The sequence below is a fragment of the Herpailurus yagouaroundi genome, unplaced genomic scaffold (assembly GCF_014898765.1).
Source record: "Herpailurus yagouaroundi ecotype Mexico unplaced genomic scaffold, PumYag 29, whole genome shotgun sequence".
NCBI classification, from domain to species: Eukaryota; Metazoa; Chordata; class Mammalia; order Carnivora; family Felidae; genus Herpailurus; species Herpailurus yagouaroundi.
Window position 1 is genome coordinate 122253687 of NW_024412377.1, and position 25547 is coordinate 122279233.

At 41.7% G+C, this 25547-nt stretch overlaps 1 protein-coding gene across 1 annotated transcript in view; it reads right to left on the bottom strand.

Annotated features, from left to right (window-relative positions):
- Positions 1–19411: 19411 nt before the first annotated feature.
- The window catches only part of NDFIP1 (Nedd4 family interacting protein 1), a 56558-nt gene continuing 50422 nt past the window's right edge, over positions 19412–25547 (bottom strand). The window contains exon 8 of the mRNA XM_040454129.1: positions 19412–20502. The gene's annotated coding sequence lies outside the window, so the exon portion shown is untranslated. The remainder of the gene's footprint in view (positions 20503–25547) is intronic.

Genomic DNA, 25547 nt, shown 5'->3' on the forward strand with positions numbered 1-25547 from the left:
GGTTCTAGAAAGAGCTGTGCCTGATGAAACAAGACAAAGGGAATCAGAAAAGCTGGAGTCCTGAGAAGGGCAGGCAGGATTCTAAAGCAGCTCCCCAGATATTGTGAGGTCAGCATCATCATCAACTCTTACAGGGAGGGGAAACAACCTCACAGAGGTTAAGTAACTTGCTCAAAGCCGCTCAGCTGATGTGCAATTCATTTTAAACCGGCATTTTATTTTATTTTTTTTAACGTTCATTTATTTTTCAGAGAGAGAGAAACAGAGCATGAGCAGGGAGGGCATAGAGAGAGGGAGACACAGAATCCAAAGCAGACTCCAGGCTCTGAGCTGTCAGCACAGAACCCGATACGGGGCTCGAACCCACAGACCGTGAGATCATGACCTGAGCCAAAATCAGACATTTAACTGACTGAGCCACCCAAGCGCCCCTTAACAGGCATTTCAGAAATCAGAGCCTGAGTTAACAACTCTCTCCCCCAGCCCCAAGCTTTTCTGCCTCCTCCCCCCAAAAGAGGGTGGGGCTATAATATCCAACCCTCTCAGCCCCACCCACATTCTTGTCACAGGGTTCAAGACTGGTTGATCAATTTAAAGGCACTGACCACTACTTAACCATGAACTCTGAACTGAGTGAGGCTCACGCAAGGGTCACAGGAAGAAACCTGGTCTCTAGCCTAAAAGCACTTACAATCCATTTGTGAAGGCAACACTAAGAATCAGAAGTAGAAGAAATAACATATTACACAGTATGGCACCTGCACCAACACTATGTTTTGCATGAGGTTCCTCCTGCTACTGTATTCACACTGCACTGTGATAACATATTTTAAGAGGGTTCTCTATAGGGGTACCTGGGTGACTCAGTCAGTTAAGCGTCCGACCAGCTTGGGTCATGAACTCACGGTTTGTGACTTCAAGCCCCACAATGGGCTCTCTGCCGTCAGCAAAAAGCCCTCTCCAGATCCTCTGTCTCCCTCTCTCTCTGTCCCTCCCCCGCTTGTGCTCTCTCTCTCAAAAATAAACATTTAAAAAAAAAAAATTTAAAGAGGGTTCTCTACCTCTGCAGTTTAGTGACTACAGGCTCCTGAAGCTCAACATCTTGTTTTTATACACTAAACACCTACCGTGCTGCCCAGCACACAGAGGGTGTGGGCGATACGAAAAGCAGATGGGAAAGAGAGTGACTAGGTATGCAGAGGGAATCACCCCAATCGCCACCTTATCTGCACAGACCTACCCTTTCCTCCCTGTACCCCAATCATTGTGGAATCCCTCCAGGTGGCCTGGGTTCCCTCCAAATTCTGCCCAGCTGTGGGAGGGGGTACTATTACCCCTGACAGAGCCATACACACAGACGCTAGGGCTCGCTGGAACCTGCTCTAACCGAAGCCCACCTCCAGCTCGTGGCCTGCCTAGCTGCTCTATCCTTAGGCAGGTGGGTACCTTATCAAGGCCAGTCGCTATTTACCCCAGCCCCTGGCTTCTAGCCAACCAATTTTCCTCTTAGGTGATGGGGACTCACCAGGCAGAAGGGATCCACTACTTACAGTCCAGCCCTTAGACCTGAGCAAGGGGACGATAGCACTAGGTGGCTCCCCAAATCAGGATAAAGCTTTGTGCGCATAACAGTGCTTCTAAGACTACCTCCTGGGTCAAGCCTGCTCCCTCAGCAAGTCCTCTGGGCTCTGGAAAGACAAGAGTGTGACACAAAGTTGGGTCACTTTCTTGGTATTCAGGTCCCAAGGACATGGGTTTCCCTAAGTGTCCCTGGTAGGTGGGTGGGCCAAATGGAGCCGTAGCAATAGCAGCTGCTCCCAAGGAAATATCCACCCCAATGGCTGTGTCTCCGTGGGCTGGAATTTTTTTTCAATATGGGCAGGCTGCTCAGTGCCACGTTTTCCTCCCTCTTTCCCAAAGATGGCATGATTTCCAGGCTTCAACGTGACTGTAATGACTCCACAGTTTTCTTCACTGTGTGCTATTCATTGACACAGTTTTTAGATCCTACAACATGCACATACTGCCAAGTACATTGTGCTTTCCAAAGCCTTTTTTTTTTCACGTTGGTCAATCGGAACAAAATGACTAGCATCACAGGCGGAATTCGAAGGCTGAAAATTTTTTGAAAAGCACAAACTGGAATCCTATCCTGGGGTGTTTTTCAAGCTGTACTCCAACTTCTTAGAACGCGTACTCAAGTTTTTGATTGAAGGTTCCGTATTTACACTCACTCAAGATATTCAAAATAGCACACATCTGAAACTGCACACTATCCCAAGATACTCAAGGCAAGCCCCTTCGTCCTACTTCCTGTTGTGACAAATTCATATAAAATCATGCTGACAAGGATGCTACCAGGACTTGCCCTCTCCACCTCCCCCCAAATCCCCTACCCCAAAGCGGAGGTAGGTGCTGCTGAGCTCACATAGTCACGCTCAAGCCAGCGGACACACCCGCCCTTTCAACCCCAGAACCAACAGTCAGGATGCTTCCACAACACAGCTTTATGAGGGGAGGGGAGAGACGGGAACTGTGACACAGCCCAAACATCGAATAATAGGAGATGATTAACGTGTGGTGCTGTCAGGTGATGGAATACGATTCAGCCACTTAAAATGATGTAACACGAGACGATGAAAAAGATGCTCAAGATAGACTGAAACAAAAACCAGGCTAAAAATAGTTTGCACCGTGAAATGCGGTTTGAAAGTTTAAAAAAACTCCTTTCCCATGCATATGTGTTTCTATATCTGACACCCACATACACATGCATGCACCAAAAACAGACTGGGAGAAGATGCACCAAGATGTTCGCAGGGGCAATCCCTGCGTGGTGGAATTAGGGGGAAATACAGTACCTTGTTCTCGGTTTTTCTTATCAACAGTATCCTCAATAACGGCCATGCATTACATTTGGAAAGAGGAGGAAAGTAAACGTTAAGAACGGCCTCCTCTCTCGTCTCTCTCTGGCTGAGTCACACATCTTAGTAGAAATGAAGGCAGGCGGCACTACTGGGCTTCCCCCACTCGTCTTTCCCCACGCTTGCGTGCGTGCGTGCGTGCGTGCGTGGGGGATGTGTGGGTGTGTGCGCGGGGGTGTGTGCGTGCGTGCGCGCGTGGGGGTGGGGGTGCGCGCGTGGGGTGGGCGTGCACCGGGGTGGACGTGCGCGTGTGCGTGCCACCAGCGCTCCTTTTCGGGGGCGGAATGTGTTTCTCGACAGCAGAACAGGCTCGTCTGGGGGCCAGGATGGTCCTGGCAGGAGTCACTTTCTAACACGTTCCGACATGTGTTTCCAGTAACGCTGTTTGTGGCCACTTTTTTCTCTTATCGCTCCTCCAGTGACCTTTGCTGGTTTACAGGCTTACTGGCTGGAGCCAGGTGGATTTGTTTGATTTTTGTTGATGGTTATTAGGAAGAGGAAGTGCCAGAAGGGATTACCTCAAGTTTAAACCTATTTCCAGCGGAGTCCCGGGGCCTTTAATTACACATCTCGGGTCTGTTTGGTAAAGAAGTGGTCAAAGATGTGCTTTTTATCTCCCTTGGAATCTCCTGCGACTGGCAGCATTCCATTTGTGCCTGGTGTTGCTGTAAACTCAAGCCACAAGCTCCTGGTGGGAGGAGGGGTGGGGGTGGAAAATGGAATATGAAGTTGAAAGCTGGCGAGGGACATTTTAAAAAGTACTCTACCTGGGAGTTCTTGGTCAGGCCCTGCCATTTTGGGGGGCAGACAGGAAAGGATGACTATTGCACCCCCAGGGAGCTGGAATTTTGTTTGGGGGACCAGAACTACTGCAGCTCCCACAGAAGTGTCCAGGGTCAGCTACTGCTGAACCACAAGGATGAGGACAGTCACAGTGCTAAATGCCCAGCCCAATCCAAGAGCAGACTTTTCTTTCTTGCTTGCAGATGTCTTTTCCCCACATATGGGTACTGAAATATTAACAGCTGGAAACACCACAGGCAGGCAATCACTGTGTCTGGAATGATCAAGATAGCAGATCAGCTGTGGGGTAGACCAGTGTCACTTTACTGCTACAGGTGGGTCTAGTCACAGAGATCTGTGGAGCCGCTGGTCCGTTCCCACTGATGTCTCCAGGCCGGTGAAAGAGAGCAGACTCCCGGAATCCTTCCCCCTCAAATCCTGAGTAGGCTGCCATCCTTTGTCTTGCTTGATGGTTAGAGAGATTGCCAAATTACAAAATTGCTAAAAGTCCAAGACTGGGAAGTTTAGCACATAAAGTGCAACTTTACTGGGGAAAAAAAAGTGTGGGTGCTAGGCTACTTAGGGTCTTAGCCCATTTTGGGTATAAACAGTGAAGTCAGGAAGTTAGGAATTATTCTTTAGCTGCTTGTATTAAAGACACAGCAATGTAGGTCAAATGCATACAATTTCAGACAATAAGACTCCAAATCTCTCTTTAATTTATGCCCCAGAGGCAGTAGAATTTAGGAAGGAACATTGGGTTAGGCCGGAAATAGGAACAACTGGAGTTTAGTTGGAGGCCTCTTTCATCCTCGACTGGAACCCTTTACCACCCAAACTCTGCTCATGGCAAGGCCGTGTCTTCCATAACCCCCAGTATCCCTGCACATCCCTTCAGCAGGAGCACACAGTGATGGGGTCCAGATTCTTGCCCCAGTCCCTGGAATCCTTCAGCCCCCTCAAGGCTAGCTAAGTAGTAGTCTTTTTCTTGGCCCTGTTGCTGTCTCATTAGAGCCCTGAAAGACAGAGTGTGGTCTCCACCAGAAGAGTGCCTTCCCTGGGGTTGCCCAGCCCCCTCCTGAGGTTCCCTGCCCCACTCCCCATGAGGGGGGCCGGGGCCTGGATGGGAAGGCTGCCTGGGGTGGGGTTGTAGGAGTGATTTTAGTTTGCCCACAATTCTATGGCATAGACACATGCACCTTTACATCTTACAGGGGTTGTTCAACGTACAGTACCAAAACACTCACGGTGCCGTAGATAATGCAAGGTGGGACGTAAAATCTTTCATTGTAATGGTTATGTACTTATTTTAGTGTGAACTCAAAGAAAAATGAGGTTGGCACAATGGATGGTTGTTTTGTGGATATTGTTCAGGATGAGGCTAAGTGATGACAAATTTAATAACATTTAATACATGTTTAATTAAATAGTAATTTAACGATATAGATGATATAAATATGACAAAATACATGAAGCATGCAAACAGCGTGAAGATGGCTGAAGTTTGGGATGATTCTTGCCAGTTAGAGTTAACCAATGAATGTGTGAAGCTCAGACATGTGTATTAAAACACTAGAGACAGCTGTCCACAGTGCTAAGAGCTCTGGAACCGGGAAGCCCAGGTTCAGATGGTAGCTATATCTTTAAGTTAGCTCTGTGACCTTGGACACATCACAACCCTTTAAGCCTCAGTTTCTTCATCTGTAAAATAAAAATAACAATTCTTATTTCAGGAGATGGTTCTGAGAATTAAATGAGGTAATACTTATAAAGCAGCTTGCAAAGCACTTGGCATAGAACAAGTTCCTGGGAGGAATGATTATAAATGGAAAGGACTCGTTTGTAAAGCAGGCTGCCCATCTCTCTCTCCTGAAGATTGCCTTCCAAGAAAATGCAGCCCCAACTAGTACAGGAACATTTGGCCCTTTGGGTCATGGATCCACTCCCGGATAAATGTGCACGCACGCTTGCAAATGCCAAAAGTACATACAATTGTAGGTATTCATAGACACCTTCTATAACCACTCCCTCGGCTGACTACAAACCTGGGAAGCTCAAATGGAGAGCCAGGGTCACAAGATGTATCTCCACTACTTCTGCCCCAGGGAGTTATCCTAGCTTCTGGAGTCCTCCCAGTTCTCTAAAGCGAACTTCGGTTCCCTGTGGTGCCACTTTTTTTTTTTTTTTTTTTTTTTTGACAGTGGGGTGGGAAGAGAGAATCCCAAGCAGGCTCCACACTGTCAGTGCAGAACCCAATGCAGGGTTTGAACCCACGAACCATGAGATCATGACCTGAGTCGAGATCAAGAGCTGGATGCTTAACCGACTGACCCACCCAGGTGACCCTCTGATGCCTCTTAATACACAGACCAGCACGCTTCATTCTCTCCATGGGCAGAATGCAAGTAAGGTTCAAGGACCCACACAAACCCCTGTATTCAGTAACTGACCTATTCTTGTTCTCCTTGTTGTACAGCCTGGCCTTGCAATTTTTAACTCAGTGCTGATGGAGCTGGGTAAACTCAAGTGACTAGCAAGTGTACAGGGAAAGCCATGGGCCCTGATAAGCTGCTGATACGGTGTGCCTGTGCTTCCGCCTGTTCTATTTAAACACTGATAGACCCTTTAGCAAACAAGAAACCTTTTGTGCTGAGCATCCACAACTGCCATCCAGAGTCCATTCTGCACATGGCCAAGGCTCAGAGTAGGCAGAATGGGGGTAGGAAAGAGGCAGACTTTTGCTGCACTTTATCAAATAATGACACACAGGCAAGACCACACTGATCTTCAATCCCGAGCTCCCAAATCTTTCTCCCTGCCCCCTGCCCCAACTCACAGAGACGTCTCAAAAAAGTGATATTGACAACATTTTTTCTTAGAAAATTTACTGCAGAACCTTCAAGCAGGACACATGGGCTGGTTCAAGCCATGACCCAAATAACATCCTACTTGTAAGTGAGAGAGGAATGACTCAGCTTAAAGAAGCAATGATGTGGAAACTGGAGAGTTTACCTGCATGCACTAATATAAACCAAAAAGGGAGTCAAGGTCAAGCCCAAAAAATTCCATGGAAATCAGAATGCTATGGACCCTGAGGACAGGGGTTGTTTCTAACAATCATCTGAGGCTTGGGTTATTTAGCAAACAGTTTGGAAAGTAATAGTTAAATTTGAATTTCTTTCTTGAAAATTAAGTAGGATTAGAACACTGCTCCTGCTTCTCAAAGTTTGGTTCGCCTGGCCCAGCAGTTTGAGCATCACCTGGAAGCTGGTTACAAATGCAGAATCTTGAGCCCCAGACTAGACTTCTGAAAACAGAATCTACATTTTAACAAGATTCCTAGGAATTCACATGCGTGTTATAATTTTGAGAGGCACTGGACAAAGTATTTACCATAAAGCTCTATTAGAGGATAGCCAAAGATCAAGGTTGTTTCCCTTCACATTTGCAGTGGATCTTAACCTAAATATCGAGTCTAAAAAAGAATAAAGTTCAATTTTTTTAACTTTATTTAAAAAGTTCATGGGAAAAACACTCTTCCCATGAAGGTTCACAGATGTACACATGAGAACCAGTGCCATTTTAAGAGGTTAAAGTACTCCAGATTTAGCCTTATTGACAGAAGGAAGATTTTTAAAAATCAGCATTGAAATAGTTCCATAATGAACATGGATTACCTTTGGTGAGAAAAAAGGGAGAAGGGGGAAGAAGTATCAGTTAGTGGTCAAGAGTGTCTTGTTCTATCTGCTGTGTGATATTACCCAAGTTACTGGCTCCCTGAGCCAGCTCCCTCAGTGCAAAATGAGGATAATACAATGGGGATGTTTTTGTTGCATTTTTATAGTATTAAAAAGATACAATGCAGGGCGCCTGGGTGGCTCAGTCAGTTAAGGGTCCGACTTCAGCTCAGATCATGATCTTATGGTTCATAGGTTGGAGCCTTGCATCAGGCTCTACACTGACAGTGCAGAGCCTGCTTCGGATCCCCTGTCCCCCTCTTTCTCTCTGCCCCTCCCTCCCTCTCCAAATAAAAAAACAATAAAAAAAAAAAAAAAAAGATACAGGGGTGCCCGGGTGGCTCAGTCAGGCTCAGTTGAGCATCCAACTTCAGCTCAGGTCATAATCTCACGGTCTGTGAGTTCAAGACTTGCGTCAGGCTCCATGATGACAACTCAAAGACTGGAGCCTGCTTAGATTCTGTGTCTCCCTCTCTCTCTGCCCACCACCCCCCTCAAAAATAAATAAACACGAAAAAAAAGATATACTGCATGAAAAGCACTATAACAGCATTTGGGCACTAAAGTGCTGAGTAAAAGTAAACTGTTAATAGGAAATTAGTATTGAAATATTGTCTCAAGAGGTAATTTGCTTAGTTGGAGAGAATGAAGACCCCTGGATCTTGTCCTATCTCTGTCCAGCACTAGCTCTAAGAGCCTGAAAAATCGTTTCATTTGAGCCATGGCTAGAAAGATTCATATCATCATCCAGGCCTGCCTCATTGGCTTAGAAGGAGAATAAATAACTCTCTGGTCCAAGCTGGGGAGTCTGAGGTCAACATTCAAGGACCAGAGGACATCTCAGGCAGGTGTGGAAGGGTAGATGTTCCATGTCTCCAGGCCAGAAGCCCCCCACTGCCACCTCCAATGAAGCCAAGTTGGCAGGCTAGGAGCTCTGGGGGAAGAGAAAGGAATAGTGTTAAAGAGCGGATCAAGAAGAAGGATAAAAAGAGGGGATAAAAGCAGATGCACTCATAGGAGGGGCAGGTATCATATCACCATATGGAGTTCATGCTCCGACAGCATAAACCAAATTAGTCTTGGGCTTCCCACTTAAAAGCCCTAAGGTGCAAGTCAGCTAACCTCTCTGAGCCTCCCTTTTTTAAAGTATAAAATAAGGGGACACCTGGGGTGGCTTAGTCGGTTAACTGTCCAACTTCGGCTCAGGTCATGATCTCACAGTACAGGGGTTCGAGCCCTGTGTCGGGCTCTGTGCTGACAGCAGCCTGGAGCCTGCTTCGAATTCTGTGTCTCCCTCTCTCCGTGACCCTCCCTCTCATGCTCTCTTTCTCTCAAAAATAAATAAACACTCAAAAATAAATAAAGTATAAAATAAGGATGATAGTACTCTCTACCTCAAAGGCAATTAAATGAGGTAATATGCATAAAGAATGAAGCAGCATATTTGACATGCTCAATACATGGTACCCGTTACTGTCTGTCTATGATAGGCATCTGCAGCACAATAATGTACATATTTACTGTAAGTTTAATCCCTAGAGACAAAGAATTTGAAGTGAATTTCAGATGTATGGAGAACTTGATGTCTTTTAGACACCCTGTCAATAAAAGACAAAAAGCATATAGGAAGCCTTTACTATAGTTGCTGCAAAAGCCTAGTTATTGTCCTTATCAATGAAATAGTAGAAAGAAGAATTAGAGGTTGGCTTAAAAACCACTATCCTTGGGGCACCTGGGTGGCTCAGTCAGTTGAGCATCGACTCTTGATTTTATCTCAGGTTATGATCTCCTGGTTCATGGGATCAAGCCCCAGGTCAGTCTCTGCACTAACAGAGTGGAACCTGCTTGGGATTCTCTCTCTCCCTCTCTTTCTGCCCCTCCCCTGCTCATATACACATGTGAGCTCTCTCTCTCAAAATAAATAGACTTAAAAAACACACACACGATAAAACACTATCATTTAGGATTCACTAGAACTTGCTGAAAAGTAGGAAAAGGCAAGGGAATCTCCAGGACAGCAAAAAGACTAAAAAATTTTAATGCCTGACATACACAGAATGGCGTAATAAGCGACCTCATCTCAGTAGACTGTACTAGGCTAGGACTACACTATGTTAAAGTGATAAACTTACAAAAACCAGGCTGAAAAAGAACAAACAGTTAATTTGGGGGGGGGAGGGTAGAGGAGTAGAGGTGACTTTTAGACTTGTTGGCTAATTTCTGCAAAACTTTTTTTTTTAAGTCTATTTTGAGAGAGAGAAAGAGTGCAAGTATACGCGAACAGGGCGGGGGCAGAGACAGAATTTCAACCAAGCTCACACCGTCAGCGCAGAGCCTGAAGGAGGGCTCGATCTCATGAACCGTGAGATCATGACCTGAGCCAAGATCTCAAGAGTCGAACACTTAACTGACTGAGCGGCCCAGGTGCCCCCAAATCAGGGTATTTTTGGAGACCCCTGTAAGATCAAGAGAGAAAAAAAAAAACTATGATGGTCCAACAGTTTCAGGCCAAGTGAGAGAGGAGTCGGGGTGTTCATGTAGGACAGTGGTTTTCCAGCCTTTTCTTTCAGCTGGAGAATCTTCCATAAACAAAATCTTATTGATACCCCAACTATGAAGCAGATAAAATAGTGCTTTTATTCAACTCATTTATATGTTCAATTTTAATTCTCCCTCCACTGAAGACTGTAAATAAGAACACAGGTATCTACACCGGTTGAATACACATTTGAGTAAAGGCATTTTATTCTATTTCTTAAGGATTAAAGATATTTTTAGAAGATAAAATCCCAATTAGAAGCTTGCAGGATCCCAGAGTTTCCTGGAAGGTAGTTCAGAAACATCAACAGGATTCTGCAGATTGGGGCTAGCCAACTGTCAGGGGCTTTCCATAGGGACCTCGAGCTCACCACACATTCCTGTGGAAGTCACTTCTGTTCCTGTAAAGCAAGGAAGAACATGGTGCAGAGGACACCTCGATGTCTTCTACCTAAAGACAAACCAAACTCACACAGAAGGGACATGGAGAGGTGAGCACATGGATCCTGTGACCAGGGCCATATCTGTGAGAAGCTCCCCAGATCCCAAATAAAAGGAGAAGACAGACAGGTTGTACGTGGGCAGGCCTGGGTTTACAGGGCGGAGTGAGGGAGGCACACACACACAGGCCAGAAGCAACCACCCTGGGAGGGGGGCTCAGGAAGGAAAACAAAGCATATGACTTTGTTGTTGGGTGGAGCAGTGCGATGGTCAGGAAGGCAGGGAGTAACGAGGCTGACGTGGCCCAGGCAAGATGCAGAGAAAAGGAGGGGAAAGGTGGCTATGGAGAAAATGGCCCTATCTATGGTCATACAAAAGAGATGCGTAGGAATTTAGGACCGGAAAAGGCCAAGAGAAGTAGTCATCTAAGAAGTGCTGGAAAGCTTGTTGGGGGAGGTGCAGGGAAGCAGGCAAAGAAGATATGTGAAGAGTGGGGAAAGTAGCAAAGAATTTAAGGCAAGTGCAGAAAGAAACAAGGAGGATAAGAGGTTCAAAGGACGCTTTGAAGACCGAAATCTACACAAAGATAGTGTATGGGAAATCTTGAAATACAAATGGCCAAAGAAAAAAGGAGGCCAGAATCTCAGCCTGTAGAACTCAGGAAAGGAAATGAGAATCAGAGTTTATTGGATTTATAGAGTGTTTTGATGTGACTGAGTGTTGAAAGATTATTTGCCAGGAGGAGGGAGGTTTTTGTTGCTTGGTGGTAAAGAACGCTCAATAATCCCTTTTATGGTAATCTGTGAGGATCAAATGAACATGTACACAAATATAAGGTCCTCCATAAACACAAGATGGTATTACCAGAAAAGCAAGGGTAAGTCATAGTCTCATTTGGGCAGCAGGAATTTAGGAGGAAAAGAGTGGTCTGATTTATCAGGGATGGGCTAATGACAGCCTTTAGGAAAGAAAGAATGAGGAAAGGCAGAACTTATGGAAGCCACGTGGTCCTGAGAAGGAAATGAATGCCCTTGGTTTGAATTATAGGTTTGGGTTTTTAACGTTCCGTCCTTGGACCCAGTGCTGTCGCTGGCTGGAGAGCTGCAAAGAGCTATCTTCTATGTGCTGGGCACTTTACCTACATTATCCTATTTAGAACTGAAAACAGGTCTGTGAGAAAATATTCTGGAACACAGGTTGGGAAAACAAAGCTTGGCTAAGGCAAGCGAATGACCTAGGTTGCACAGCTAGGAAATGGGGAGTGAGGGCTCAAGTCCCAGCTCAGTGCACTCAGGCCTGCACCTCCCTTTGCAGCTGGTTTTCCAGGTCCCAGACTCACAGCACCCTCCTCCAACCTTGTTGGCTCTTCGGGCAGCTGTGGCTTCCCCAGGTGGCAATAATCTCTCTTTCCTTGAAGGGTATTTGGTTTTATGAAGATCTTTAGTGCCCTTCTGGTGAAAACGAAATTTGAGGCAGGTAACGTATAAACAGATTCTCCCACTGCTATGCGAGTAAGGCAGAGAAAATTATGGTGTTATTAAGATTCCTGGACAGGAGCCACTGTCTTGTGTCCTGCCCAGCCCTCACCGTTGGCCAGAACCTCCTTGCAACCAGGGGCTCTCTTCTACAAAGCTTGCATGTGCTATAGCCAGTGCAAGGTCATACACATCATAATCAGCTCGTAAATATTTATCAAATAAAGGCCTAAAACATCTGTATCCAAGAAGTCAGAGCACTTCAGCTATGCAAGATGACTAAGTCCTAGCCATCTACTATATAGCATAGTGCCCAGAGTTAACAGCCCTGTATTGTGCATTTAAAATTTTGCTAAGAAGGCAGATCTTGGGGTGCCTGGGTAGCTCAGTCAGTTGAGTCTGATGCTTGGGTTTGGCCCACGTCATGATCTTGTGGCTTCGTGGGTTTGAGCCCCACATCAGGCTCTGTGCTGGCAGTGCGGAGCCTGCTTGGGATTCTCTCTCTCTTCCTCCCCAACTCGTGCTCTCTCTCAAAATAAATAAGTAAACTTAAAAAAAAATTTTTTTTAAAAGGGAGATCTTTTTTGTAATCACCAAAAAAATAAAAAAAAGAAAGAAAAAAGATGGTGATAAAGAAAGCAAGAAGAAACTTTTGAAGGTGTTGGATGTTTATGGCATAGATTGACTTATCTCCAAACTCACGTTGTCTACATTAAATAAATATATATAGCTTTTTGTATGTCAGTCATATCTCAGTTAAGTGATTTAAAACAAAAAAGCCAAGGCACAAGGATTTATAATACATAAAAGTAGAACTTTGTTTTCCAAAGTAGTTTTGTCAGTTTGGACACAGGTGATCATCTAAACTTCACCCATAAGTCTTTCCGAAGGGAATAAAGCCCTGTAGATGGAGGTAAAGCCGAGGCCACTTGGAATGTGAAGATGTGGGGCAGGTGTCTTGGCTTCTCTTCAGCTGTGTGATGTCACCCAAAGCAGTGCTCCACAAGGCCAGCTTGGATAAACTTATGACCTCTGCTTGGCCCTGTGTTCCTAAAAATTTTATGGGAAGGTCACTAATAAACTAAGTGTGTAAATGCTTCACCATCTAGTTAAAAAATAATAGCCTAACCGCTACTGGGACTGACTTACACTACGTATTTTCTCCAGAACACATTTATTTACCTTTCCTTCTAAGAAAATACACCTGGCAATAAATCAAGGGCAGTAAAAGTATCCATGGCTTGCTATTAAAACTTGATATGTTTTAATGACAATTTTTAGTATACTGTTTTTGGATGGATCAGGTATTATTTGAAAATAAGTACCCAATGAGGAAATGATTGGAGACTGGCACCAAGATAAAAACACAATCATTTGTCCTCAGTGTCTGTACGCAGATTAAATTCTCTGACACTTCAATTATATCTCCTGCTGAAAGATCAGATTGCACTTAAAAATGGTCAATATACTTCTACCAGTGAGTCACTTGTATAAAAATGCCGCTAGGCAACACAGTTGTCTTTTTTTTTTTTTTTTTTTTAATTTAAACTACTGTCTAGTGAATTCAGTTCATCATACTCTTACAAAAAGGCTACAGTGAGGGGGAAGAGAGTCTATGGAATTTCAGGGACTTTTTTCTTTCTTTTTTGAAAAGAAAACCTCTCAAGAGGGTATCCAACCACTTCTTGGAGACATAATCATATGTAAAGAAAAGTGACCCGAATAAAGGAGGAATTAAAAAAAAAAATCCTTAGTCACTCTCTAAGTTTATTCTTCAATTTAGGCCAATCCTCTTTTATAGGAGGCTCCTAGCAATTAGCTGGCAATTTTATCCTGTGAGTCTAAAGGATTAAAGCAGGAGCAAAGAACAAAAGGAACCGATTTGCTACCCTCTTCTATCAGTCCTTTCTTAACAAGTCAGACTTCATTTCCTCTAGAGCCCTCCTTACCCACCTAATCTGCTTTCTTTCTTCCTCCCATAGTCCCTTAGGGGAAGGATTCGTAAAGGTAACATTTGCTAATGCCACCTAAACAAAATTCCCTCAGAATATACAAAGGTTTGAAAAATGGCTTCAGAAACTTGAGGTTGCTTTTTGTTTTCTCATTTTGGAATTCTGAGCAAAGTGTAACTTATTTGATCCTAAAACCTATGTAGTAGTAGGTAATATGCCTCCCAAGTTAGGTTTACCAGAAGTTTAGACACACTCTTCTCCCTCTTGCAGACTATCTAGGACAATGCTCCCATAAGGTCACCACATTAAAAATAAGCATGGCCTTGAGAACAGCAGATGTGACATCTGTCCAACTTACTACTCCATCTGTCACTGACATAGGCCACATACAAACCTCTAGAGCTCTTGGGGATTTTAAGGGGCCCGCTAATCCATTCCTTTTCCTTTACCCTTAAACCATTTCAAACAGACAACAATCTACTCTATTTTAAGGACATCCGAGGAAGAGTCCACAATCATTCTTAGCCAAATTAATTTTAGCAATTAATTTCTCTATGGCTTTCCCAGTTGTTCTGCAAACATACTCCTTCCCACAGTCCTGCTATAAAACAGAGGAAAGTACTGTAGCCATGAGCTGTGAGAAGACCTACAGACCTATTTTGAAGACAAAATAATTCTGATCTTACCCAGCAAACAATGCCCTGAAAATATTCTAATGAAAAATTAACTCTTACTTTTAAGTGTAGGTAGGTACACAGCTCTACAAATTTCTTCTATTCAACCTTCTATGGAAAGTGAAGGCTCCAGATGAGTACTTACCCACCATGATCCTTATTTGGAAGCTCTATGGCACTGCTTGCTGCAGGAACCAAGTCTGACTATTTATAATTCTACAAGATCGATGTTAGAGAAACAAAGTTTTGTTTCAATACTAAATCTAGGAAACTGCTAAATCACAGATGGGCTTGCGCCAAAAATGGGTGGGAGACCTACCTACAGATTAAACCCCATTTCACACATATAGCTTCAGGGAAAACATACAGAACAACCCCAAAAAAGGTTTTTCTCATATACATGACGATATGTACACAGATCCAGAGTTTGAGAGTCACTGAGTCAAACCCAGAAAAACATGGACTGCTAATTTTGCTTCTTTCGGCCACCTATATCCACTTTTTTTTTTAAAAACTACATGCTACCAAATGATGCTCGTAATAAAAGGGTTGGTAAAAATACTGATCCAAGAAATCAAGTGGCTCACTTACTAATAATCTGAAATTCCAATTAAAATATGAACTGGAAAGAAATCATCAATGTAAAAATCGCTCAAGTTGATCATCATAGAAGAAATGAACATGCCCAAATAACCAGAATGACATCTGAACTCAGTGACTGCCAAATACAGCCTGTGAAATGTCCCATCAAAATAAAGATGGGAAATCAGTAAGCAGATGGCAAAATTCTTTCTAAAACCTCACATAAGGGGACATTTAAGGCATTTCTAACTGTTGTGCAAAAGAAAAGAAGGAGGTTTCATCAAGTGTAACTCTAGCCAAGTTATGATAATAGGTTGCTTCAATCCTCTACTTGGCTCAGGAAGTAAGTGGCTTAAATGGGGGAAACAGCTCTCAGTAGGGGACATGAATGCAAACCCTAACTCTGCAAGGTGGAAAATCACTGCAGCTCTGGATGAATTTCAGAGAAGAATCAGGCTGTTTCATAGTCAGAGGGCAGCCCGTGCTTAGTTGTACAGTTTAGCTGATAATGCTTTGTGTCAAGAAATCACCTTTTCTATTTGAGATTTGTCTTAGGTTTCTGACCCATTTTCTTGTTTCCCAGGCTTTCTCTACCACTCTTGAAACTCCCAGACAACTAATGAACAAGGACTACTCTCTTCTCAGAGCCTCAGCATTAATCTTTGTAAGACTTAAAGGACACCACTTTGGTGTCTATAAAACTGCAATCACACATGGATGGGGAAGTTTGTACAACATTTCATTTCCCATATAAATGGTAAAAACTAATCACTTTTAGAACAGGAAGAACAACATACAAAGCAGGATTGGGAGAGGTCTGTTTCACACAAATGCATCTCAGTTTCTGACTTGGATGAAACTGGCAAAATGCAAGAGAATTCCCTATATTTCATATATTCTATATTCAGGTTTAAGAGATTTGCCTTTCAGTTTACATCTTAGTAATTCACCAATTGAACTTAAGAGTTAAAACTCTCAGCATCAGAAAACAATGCTTTTTGGTGACGAAAGACTTTTAAGTAAAAACAGGGTTTAAACCAAAACTTGAGTGATATATTCTACAAGTTTCAAATTCTAAAAATAACAGGAGGACTGGAAGGATCAAAATGCCATGCATTAGTTGGATTACTTTGAATTTAGAGACAGGGACACTGTCCTCAGGAGATCAACTCTCCATTCACAGATTTCCCATAAGAACAGGTCTTTCTATAAGGCCATCAAGCTGTAGGTGATACAATGAACTGAGTTATAAAATAGACTCTTTTTAGATTAGAGATGATACAAAATCAGTTTCTCTCTTTTCTTCCTGAAAACCTTTTACTCTCAACCTAAACCTATTTTGCCCTCCAGGAATTCCTGGTGTATTTCTTTTGAGATATTCTCCACTTTAGTAGCAGAGCCTACAGAAAACCATGATTACTAGGAGGCTATCTCTCAAAGAACACTTTTTCTCTCTTTGTGGGCACTCTAAATGTCTACAACCATACACATATACAAAGGTATACAGGTATACGCAAAAGCAAGAGTACTTCAATATTGGTTTAACAAATACTATCGCTCAATTTGCCTCATGTACCTTATAGACTACAAGTAGTATTTAGGCATTAAAAATATGCAAAACACAATTTTAAGAATGCACCAACCGGGGCGCCTGGGTGGTGCAGTCGGTTAAGCGTCCGACTTCAGCCAGGTCACGATCTCACGGTCTGTGAGTTCGAGCCCCGCGTCGGGCTCTGGGCTGATGGCTCAGAGCCTGGAGCCTGTTTCCGATTCTGTGTCTCCCTCTCTCTCTGCCCCTCCCCCGTTCATGCTCTGTCTCTCTCTGTCCCCAAAATAAATAAACGTTGAAAAAAAAAAAAAAAAAGAATGCACCAACCATCCATAGGAGCTTATCTGCATTTTGTTACGCCTCTCATCATTTCTTAAATCAAAGCCTAAAATGTGAAAACATAAATAGCTGAAAACAATAGCAGATTCTGAAAATTATTAAACTGCATCTTACAACTTACCTGTATCCATCACTGAGATTTCACCAAGAACCAGATTCAGGTAGGGCACAGGGGCCACAGCTTCCTGTTCATAAGATATTCCCGCACATTTTACAAGAACGTACATCTCTACGTCCAGCCTTGGCATGTCTGAAGTTAAAATTTGATTATTGGGATATAATGGAATCAGGGCCAAATGCTTTTCTAGTATCTACCACATTAACCTTCAAGGTCGGACACAGAAAAGAGGTGGTAGGGTTGGATTCAAAACTAAAGAACACTTCATTTGTGGGGTACATTTCTGTTGATTCTGACCTCAGGATCTTGCCACCTCAGCAACCACTTAAACTGAATTTTCACTTCTCCTGGCCCTGAAACTCCCTTTCAGTAGTTATTTCTTCCTTTAAATATAAACAATTTATGGCTAAGTAAAGTATATTCTAGTAGAAGAATATAGTGAAGGTCAAAAGAAGTTTCCTATGTACCACGAATGACTCGTGGTGGGCCAGAGCCCAAGTCATACTTAACGAGAAAACGAACAAACAAAAAAATTTAAGTATTATCATTTACTTCCTTAAAAATCTTGTTTTCTTTAAAACTGCAAACAAAATTGACCCCAATAGTAAAGATATTCACTCATAATTTTTTAACAAGTAGATTTTAATAACTTTTTATTCCCACACAAAGCCATCTAATTTTCTGAAAAAAGAAACTGCTACACAGAATCTTTTAAACATAGTTTGTATAATTCCAAATGAACAGAAGTAAGAGGCATGAGGGACCTCTGTGGTCATAGGTAAGCCCTAGTTGTCCCTTAGTTCGGGATCAAGGGCAGTTTATTCCATCACCTTAGCCAAATAAATGGTTCCTCAGTATCCCCTTTCAAATAGTTTATATGAAAGGGTTATTCTTAATAATGAAACTACCGAAGGGAGACAGAAAAGAATGAGAGAGAAAAACGAAAATAGTACAGTATAAATATTTCCATCCTAATAGTTAAGGACTCTAGGTATCAAATGGTACCAACTTGACACATCTGAAAAGACCTTAATATTTAGAACATTTAAAAGAAAAAGGAGAAATCATCCTTCTAAGTACTTTGAAAGCATGTCAAACTATAGATTTACATGTGACAAAGTCTTAAGGGCCACCAAATATGTAGAAATAGAAATTCCAAATATTTTAGTCCTTTGAATATACAAAACCAAATAAGGCACAAGGACCTAAAGATTAAACACAAAGCGAGTTTATAATGTTCCAGTTTATGTGGTTTAGAGACCTTCTATTTTGTCCTGTAAGATAATTTCAATAGTTCTCTCTTGCATGTGTCCCGATTTATTATGATTGTTGGAGATACATTCATTCTTAAACTTAGAACACGATATAGGCTATAAAATTTTCCAAATTATATTGTTGGCATAATCTAATTCAAAATGTAAAAATCTTCAAAGAGATTCAAAGAGACTTTCATTAAAACCCCCTGCTTATCTACTGCAAAATATAACTTTTGAACAAGAATATATAACTATTACAAATAACAAACAAGTTGGAATGATCATTGAAATGTCCATCCAGGAGGCCCTCAATTCTCCTATTTAGCTCTCAAACAACCTACACTTCTATGCATTACATATTGACACCCCTAAACAGACTTCTGAGGCTGATCCCAGATATTTGCATGCAGGAGATAAAAGAACATTTGCAGCTGCCATACACGCTGGTGATCTGTGAGTTACATGACCATCTTGCTGCATGCTGCATTTGTTCTTTATATTTTATTTAATAAGTGGAAGAAGGGGGGGACACATCAAATGGCTGACATTGTAAGAACCACGGGACTTTACATTTAACACAACTGGGACAAGAATAGAAACGGAGGAATGAGGAGTCTTTCGCCTCAGCTGGGTTCTCATAGGGCTTAAACTAGTGGATGGATAGTGCTCAAATGAGAAAAAGAGCAAAGGCAAGAAACATGCAGAAAATATTGGAAATAAACTATCTAGGATTAGGTCTAAAAAATGAAGCATAATTGGGAGTTCTGGAGTGATTTAAGATCTCTACAACTCCTCTGTATTTAGTCCATTAGCTTTTGCAGAACCAATTTTCACATACATCTTTAGGAATGTACTGAGAATAACAGAAGGGAACTTTTTGTGCTGAAAAAAAAAGAAAAAGAAAAAAATTGGCTCCAAACCAATTTTTTTTTTAATTTAATGAATGATTCTGCATGAATCTGTATGAATAAAGATTAGAAAAAAATTGCCTTGGCAATGAACAAATGCAAACCAAGAAATTAAACACTAATCTACAGCAGAAGTTGCTACACAAGAGACGTTTATTAATGTTCTGTTGTATTTACAGTTTTAACATAGCAAACCAAGGTGAATTACCACTTGGCAGAAAGCACATCATTCTACATTTATAACTCATCGGTTTCTGCTAACACATTATTAAAAGCAAGTAGTACTACAGTATGTTAGGGATCATCTCAAAAGTTCCAAACTAATTCTTTCTTTGCTCCTTAGTATCTAATACCCTCCCTACTCCAGCCCCTGGCCTAATCATCAGGAGAGAAAGAAAGAAAGAAAGAAAGAAAGAAAGAAAGAAAGAAAGAAAGAAAGAAAGAAAGAAAGAAAGAGTAGGACTCTTAATAATAAAGTATCAACTGTATTTTAGTAATTAAGCTGCAATTGTCCTTGTCCTTTTTATTTTATAGTGACAACACCTTTACAATTTCTTAGGTACATAACACAGAACAATAAGGTACTGCAAAATTTAGAATACAAACTATAAAAAATTAATGCTTATTATTCACCAATTAAGAACTTAACTTAATCCTGACGACACCTTAAATGCATTTTGCACTATGATTTTGCTTCCAGGTGTTCACAGTACAACTGAATAAATTTCTAGATTAATTTTAACAGCAAGTATGGATTATGCGTAGAAATGCAGTCATAACAAAAATCTGAACTTTTGAGAAAATCCCTTTTAAAATGGCCAGCATTATACATATCTTACACTAAAATACTTAATTCCAAGTTCATTTTGAGATGGAGGATGAATAAAGCAAGATTGCCCCCTACTGACTACAGGGACAAGGCTCATGCTATTTAAAATAACTACAAACAATAGATAAGGCATTATTAATACATCACATACTTGATTGCGAGAGCTTTTTCAAACATTAACCACTAATGATTCAAAGTTTATGGAATTTTGCATTAACTATTAAAATTTTACACCTAGGAACAAATAAAGAGAAATGATCTTTTTCAACAGTACTTTATTTTTTTAAAGCAGGTGATTATTCCTCTGTGTTCTGCATCTTGATTCACTTCCTGCAGGTGTTCTCTTGCTTCTTGAGAGAGAATTCATAAATGCAGGAAGGCCTTTGCCAGAAAACATCTGCCAGAGAAGGATATTGAATATTGAAACTCTAGTTAGCTTGTTATTTTGGCCAAGAGAAGGATGTAGTCACAAAAGAAGGCAGGATGTTTGCAGACACAAGTAGATTTTAACATAGCTTTAAGATTACTATACACTGACATCATACTATTCAATAAACATTAACATTTCAGTTCTTAAAGTTACCAAGGACTCTAGAACTAGGAAGAACCTGAATGCTTTCTCTAAAGCCCACGAAGCCAGGGATCGATCTCTCTCTCCAAACGTCCTAACAACATAATGAAATGCAAGTAACACTTCCTTCATCCTGCACTTAACCTCCACAGCAATGACGGAAACTTGGGGACTAAGGGACAGTAGAATCCAAGTGCACAGGTAATTTTCCTAATACACCTGAAGCTCCTGTTTACCCTGCCAATTCTGCCAGATCTCACACAAGGAAGATTTCCACAAAGGACGCCAATGATGTCATGCTGTACTTAGAGCACCGCAAAGTTAAAGAATAACTGTAAACTCACAGGTATCAGATACTTCTTTCAATCAATCAGACAAAAAAGTCAATGTATTGTGGGGCATATATTTCTGAAAAAATTTGATAAAGAAACTAATTTTTTTAAATGTTTATTTATTTTTGAGAGAGAGAGAGAGACATAGCGTGAGCCGGGGAGGGGCAAAGAGAGAGGGAGACACAGAATCCGAAGCAGGCTCCAGGCTCTGAGCTGTCAGCACAGAGCCCGACACGGGCTCGAACTCATGAACACAAGATCATGACCTGAGCTGAATGAAGTCAGACACTTAATGGACAGAACCACCCAGGGACCCCAAAAAACTGGTTTTTAAAAACGAATAAACATGACTGAAATAAACACTCTCAAAACAATGCCCATATACTGCATATTATTTTTAAGTTTATTTATTTATTTTGAGAGAGAAAACAAGAGGGAGAGCATGGGGGGAAGGACAGAGAGGGAGGGAGAGAGAGAATCCCAAGTAGGCTCTGGGCTGTTAACACAGAGCCTGACTCAGGGCTCTTGACCTGAGCCGAAATCAAGAGTCAGATGTTTAACTGACTGAGCCACCCACGTGCCCCATATATTCTGTATTTTAAATGCAGTTTTCATACAATACTTTGAGGCATTTCTATTTTGGCATAATTAATCATTTTGGTTTTCATGGAATTAACAGGAAAACGTACAAGTGACTCCCTATGTTAATGCAAAAAAAACACACAACAACACTGAAGACACACACACTACTTCATAAATATTTGAGAAACAACTGTGTGGTATCATGCACCAAGGGAGAGTTGGATGGGCTCATATGGAGACCCTTAGCTTACTTTTCTACCTGTCCAGGTTACTGTAAAAGCTAGAACTAGCCCTTTCTTTTCTATCTTTTCTGATTAGACTACTGCATAAATCTTTAAAAGGCTGACAAAATGCAGAGAAGCTACAACAGAGGAAATCAATATATGGTTTTTTAAACTGTTCATATTTTTCCAAATTCCAAATTCAGTTGGAATTCAAGTAAACCAGTAATAGTGACACAAGAACAACTTTTCTTTAGATTGAGAGACCTCAGAATGTACAGTGACAAAGACATGAGAACATAAGGAACTCTAAAAACCAAGCAGAAGCAAAAAGTGTATCAGCAGGCCTATGTCAAGTGGAGGTTTTTGCAATGAGGCTAGACTTACTACAATTTTAAGTAACTTCAGCTTTATTAATTTCCATTAACAAATGAAAAATGATGTAAGAGTTCTTATTCATTAAAACACTAGAATTTGCAAGAACATATGATATAGTCCAGGTAACGATCTGACCACTTGCCTTAGATCATGCTGCTTCCATAGAGGTTGATTAGATCCCTCAAAGTCAGAACCACCCAACAAACAAAAATATTCCACTAAAGGAGTCTAGATAGGTTAATAGTGGGTGATCTCAATCACTATACAGGCTCCAAATGAAAATTATTACTGCTCTCTTAAACCTGGAGGCCTGTCCAGACAGACTTGACTCACAAGATGTCACAAAAACAATGGTGGAACACAACTGGAGGAAAGAAGGCTGTTAGGGACTCTGGACATCATTAGTAAACTGTAGATCGGATCACTTCAAAAACAAAAGGAACCATCAGCCTACAGATAATTTAATCTCAAGAGGAAAACCACCATTTCTTCTTGAATGTTATATGACCTTTTTTTAGCAAAAATTCCACTGGGGTGCCTAGGTGGCTCAGTCGGTTAAGTGTGTAACTTCGGCTCAGGTCATGATCTCACGGTTCATGGGTTCAGGCCCCGCATCGGGCTCTGCGCCGACAGCTCAGAGCCGGGAGCCTGATTCGGATTCTGTGTCTCCCTGTCTCTCTGGCCCTCCCCTGCTCACGCACTGTCTCTCTCTCTGTCTTGCTGCTTGACAACATAGTCCAACAAATCTAACTTTAACTTGGGGTGAACTTCCTTTAATAAATTAAGAGAAGTATTAAGGAGGAGGGGGAAGATTATAGAAAGGGAAACATCATAGAAAAGGAAAAATAGGGGTGCCTGGGTGGCTCAGTCGGTTGAGCGTCCGACTTCAGCTCAGGTCACGATCTCGCAGTTCGCGAGTTCGAGCCCCGCGTCGGGCTATGGGCTGATGGCTCAGAGCCTGGAGCCTGCTTCCGATTCTGTGTCTCTCTCTCTCTCTGCCCCTCCCCCATTCATGCTGTGTCTCTCTCTGTCTCAAAAATAAATAAACGTTAAAAAAAAAATTTAGAAAAGGAAAAATAGCATCATATGGGGGGAAATTTTACATATCTGGTAACTAATAGGTATAGGTCACAGGAATCATTATCTAATTGTAAAGCGTCCTATCTCATTAATGCCAGGGCTTACAAACTTTTCCCTCCTATTTTAATTTTTTTTAACGTTTATTCATTTTTTGACAGAGAGAGACAGAGTATGAACGGGGGGAGGGTCAGAAAGAGACGGAGACACAGAATCCGAAACGGGCTCCAGGCTCTGAACTGACAGCACAGAGCCTGACGCAGGGCTCGTACTCACAGACCGTGAGATCATGACCTGAGCCGAAGTCGGATGTTTCACCGACGGAGCCACCCAGGTGCCCCTCCCTCCTATTTTATATGTGGTTAAAATAACAATTTAATATCTCTTGGGCTTCACAGGCACAAGTGCTTCTGGAGCAGCGTCTGATACCAGTTCACTGTGCTACCACATTCCAACTACTGCAGCTAAACCCTCAGTTCCTTGGCAGCATCAGAGGAAGTGGTACTCCATAAAAATTTATTTTCCAGTAAAATGGTAAATAAGAAAAAGTATGAACACGACATTTTTGACCATTTCAGATAAAGAGGTTTCTGAAAGGTATCTCTTTCTTTGGAAACAATACAGAAGGAACGTTCTGTTTTTCTGCTTCCTCACAGTCACTCACTTCTTGAGGCCACAGGGCCTACATTTAGCAATTCCTTCTGGCTTTTCTTGCTGTGGGGCAGGAGACCAGATTTCCTTTTTAAGCTTAAATGAGCTCCAAAAGGGAACCTGAGAGCTGCCCCTATGATAGCAGTACATGAGCCTCACATCTACTTTGGCTGATTAGAAAGAGGCCTTCTGGGGTCATTTCAAGGTTTGTTTGTTTGTGTGTCCTGTATTTTGGGTCACCTGAACAGAAAAGTCACTATTCTTGTACCCTTTTCCAGTAAAATGGCAGACCTTAGTACAGCATGGGAATTAAGTTATTTTTCTGTTATGGCAAAGCTACTTTAAAAAGTACCTACCTGTGTCTTTCTGGCAAAAAGTAAGCCTACAGCTAGCTTTTAACTAGTGACATATATATCAAAGAACGTTAAGAAGTCTCAGTGAAAGAAAATAAAATCTTCACATCTTACATGATGGTTTGCTAGCACAACTTCAAACTAAATTAAATTTCCTCTCAACTAGAGAAACATTCTACATTTGGATCTAGATGAACAGTTCTTATCCCTGTCAATGGACAAAGGAAATTCAGTCCCATGGGATATTATGGCTTTTCAGATTCACTCTGGGGATACTGACAATTAGTAAGGAAGTCATTAGAATTCTAAATGCGGCTCTAAGCCTCCAAACCCCTAATTTAGAGCTCTGAATCCTCTGGGCATGTCAGAAATGATTTCAAATCAACTAGACTAGCAAAGTCAGATAGAAAAGAAAAGAAACTTAAGATGCCCTTCACCGGGAGATGCTCTAAGTTTCTGACAACTCCTAAAGCACAATAAGGCTTCTGACCCCAAAATACAGAGAATCGCAGGGTCCTAGAATGTTCCTTCACAATTCCATCAGCATTAGTACTAAGGACTGCCAACTGCAAATCATAATCCCATACTTTGCTTTACATTTAGAATACTCCTATAAAACATTTCAGACAGTTTTAAAAATCCAAACAAAACAATACCAATTTTTATGAACAAAAGCCACTCAATACAGTCTCTAACAATACAGGAAAACTGAGAAGTTGAGGCTTTCTTCTGAACCTGGCTGTTACTGGTTATGTGTTAGAAACAAGATGAGGAAGGTGTGCAATCCCCTAATAAACACTGAAATTTCCTTCTAACTGAAGAATGAAGAGAATAGAAGTGTGATCTTGGTCCATTCAGAAATTCAAAGCTACCATTTGCCTAGACCTATAGAATCTATTATTTTTTAAAAAAGAGAAATAAGGGGGCACCTGTCTGGCTCAGTCAGTAGAACATGCAACTCTTGACTTCAGGGTTATAAAGCTGAACCCCACACTGGAAACAGAGATCACTTTAAAAGAATTAAAAGGGGAAAAGAGACAGAGAGACAGAGAGACACAGAGAGAGAAAGAAGTCTGTCCCCTCAGGATATATGGGCATGAATGGATTAGGGGAAATCCATGGGTGATTTGCACACCCTTTGTAAGGAGAACCATGGCAACCCAAAAGAATTAACTTTTGAATCTTTGGCAGGTAAGAGTTAAATGTGAGGCTTAGAAATAGTTACCAATTATATGGATATGGATATGGATATGGATATGGATATGGATATGGATATG